The sequence below is a fragment of the Mus pahari genome, chromosome 2 (assembly GCF_900095145.1).
Source record: "Mus pahari chromosome 2, PAHARI_EIJ_v1.1, whole genome shotgun sequence".
Taxonomy (NCBI): domain Eukaryota; kingdom Metazoa; phylum Chordata; class Mammalia; order Rodentia; family Muridae; genus Mus; species Mus pahari.
The window spans coordinates 103,581,835-103,584,622 of NC_034591.1; positions in this window are offsets into that span (position 1 = coordinate 103,581,835).

Sequence of the window (2,788 nt, forward strand, 5' to 3'; positions counted from 1 at the left end):
TTTTCCTCCCGTGTCCCTTAACTCACTCTTGTCACCATCTAAGGTTTTCATGTCCTCAACCTTCATAATCTCAAAACCTCACCAACCTCAAGACACTCTCCTAGACCCTCAAACATTTTCTTAGAAACTTCCATATCCTTAGATTTTACATAGACTTCAACACCCCCCCCCTCCGTTTCCTGTCTACCCATCCTGAGGCACAGGTGGTTGATCATGGAAGCAGATGTTGTAAAGTGAGTTCCTTTAGATAAAGTTACTTCTTTCACCACTTTAGCCTTCAAGCCTCTCAGAGACTGGAGAAGGATACACTGTAATCTAAATTGCCTATGAGAACACAGCTTCAAGATAGACGCCCCTAACCCTGCCACATCCCCACTCCACTCCCTTACCCTTGGGATTGCCACCCCAAAGTCCCTGACACAGGGGTCCCAGGACCACCTCCAGTCTGTTCTTGTGCGACTACAGACAGCAGCAGCCCTTCCTGTTCCTTGCTGCACATTAAGGATATTGATGGGTTTTGTTTTTTGTTTTTGTTTTTGTTTTTTAGAGTAGCAGTTCTCAATCTGTGGGTCGTGACCCCTTTGGGGGCTAGAGGACTCTTTCACAGGGTCACCTAAGTCCATCAGAAAACACAGATATTTACAATTAATAACAGTAGCAAAATTAGTTATGAAGTAGCTGCAAGATAATTTTATGGTGGGGGGGGGTTACCACAACATGAGGAACTGTATTAAAGGGCCCTAAAGCCTTAGGAAGGTTGAGAACCATGGATCTAGAGGAACACTAGTGCCAGGTAGATGTAGCAGGGTGGATCCTTTTGGAAGCGGGGCTTTGGAGGGCTTGCCTGAGTATCTCAACCATCGCAGGCCTCTTACTGTGTCACCGGAAGAGGCCCCCAGGGATGGAAGCTTTGAACTCATTAGGTGATTATGGGTCTTGAGTCTGCCTGGAGCCCACACAGAGTGATTCTCACCCTGGGGATTAGAGTTGCTTTGAAGAACATGGACGCCAAGCAGGTTGGCTGACGTTAGAGAGAGCCTGAAGGTCCAGGCACTCTGTACCTGTGCCATCACAGCCATGCTTTTGTCCTCGGTGTCATTCGTACAGCATTGGGGACCTGCTTCTGCATCATCGGTCACTGTCCCCAGTCTGGAACAGCCTTTGCAATCCTTGCAGGTGTTTAGCTCTCTGACACTCATTTCTAGCCACGCTGTCACCAAAGGCTCACTCTGTTAAGACCCAACAGACATCTGGTGAGACCAGATTTTAATTCTTGGGTTTGTGTGTGCGTGTGTGTGTGTGTGTGTGTGTGTGTGTGTGTGTGTGTAGACAGAGTTTCAAAGAAATGTACCTTGAATCTCTCTGATGATGGAATTCCAGACATCTAAGAGATGAGTCTGGAGAAGGACTGAGATATATGCCATAGGTTAGGCATCAGGGCTCCACCTGTCTGCCTGTCTGCTGCAGTTCCTCCAGCGGAAGTGTGTGGAGGGAGTGGGGAGAGGGCATGGCTCAGGGAGAGGTGGCTCACCTGGAGCTACACTGTCTTCAAGTGGAAGGTGGGCGGTTCAGGGGGCTGGTGCAGAGGGGATGAGGAGAGAGGAGGGAGGGAAGAGAGGGTCAGCGAGGAAGACCCCATGGGCAGTGCTTCCAGCCCCGGCTCTTACTAACATAATGACAGCCAACCCCAAAGAGCATCGGAAAGAGGGAAAATCTACGTGGCCTATTCACATAAGAAACGAGGTTATTAGCAAATAAGCGAATGAGTCTTCTCATACCCGACCTCTAGGCTTGAGAGGAGAAAAGCAGCTGGAAGAGGTCTTAGTCCTGATGCCCTGCAGAGGCACCCCTGGGCATGGTTAGATGGCCCTCTTTCAGCTCATCCTCTGTACAGGTGCGAACTAACGCTTCCCCCATCATGCAAGGCTCCCGCCCCACCTCACTGCCATGTCACGACAGATACCAAGTGTGAGGTGATAAGACTCCTGACCTCCTCCTCAGGCCTCCCCTGCTTTTCCCTCAACTGGCAGTTGGCGGGGGCCTATCTTACCAGGTGTGGGCCTTGGGAGTCTCTCTGTGCCTTCTGCCTCACCTCCTTCTCATGTGTATTATGTTTAGGATTTTATGATTCTGTTTTCTGTGAGCTGTGAATGGGAGGAGAGGTGTGCTGGAAATAACCCAAGAACCTGGGACAGGAAAGGAATTCTCCTTCAGCGGCATCAAATGTCTGCTCACAGGACCACCCTTCATAAGTCTGCACTGCCTTTAGTTTTACTGGGAGTATAATCGATAGACAGCAAACACTGTATACTTACTATGTGCACCCACAGTTTGGAGCCGTGCATGTCCTGTCCTGCCGTCTCCACAGCCTATCTAAAGATACCACATGCGTTCACCACACCACAAGATGCTCTCTGTTTGGTGGGTCAGAAACTTAAGGTGACAGGCGTCCTCTTCCTGTATTTTAAAGTACACAGCCCTGTCCTGTTAGCTCAGGTGTTTGTTGAGTGGCAGATTTTTTTAGAGCTTACCTTGCATACAGACCAGGTTCTTTATCTCCTGTACACCTGAAGGGGATGAACTTAAGCCTCATACAGAAGAATGTAAGCTGTGCTGGCAAGACAGCTTAGCAGTAAAGACACTTGCCTGCAAGCCTGGTGACAACTGGGGTTTGATTCTCAGGACCCATGCAAAGGTAGAAGTAGAGAACCAACTCCACAGAGTTGTCATGTGACATACCAAGGTGGTGCCCCCTGTCCTAGTTAGGGGACTCTTTTTTTTTTTTTTT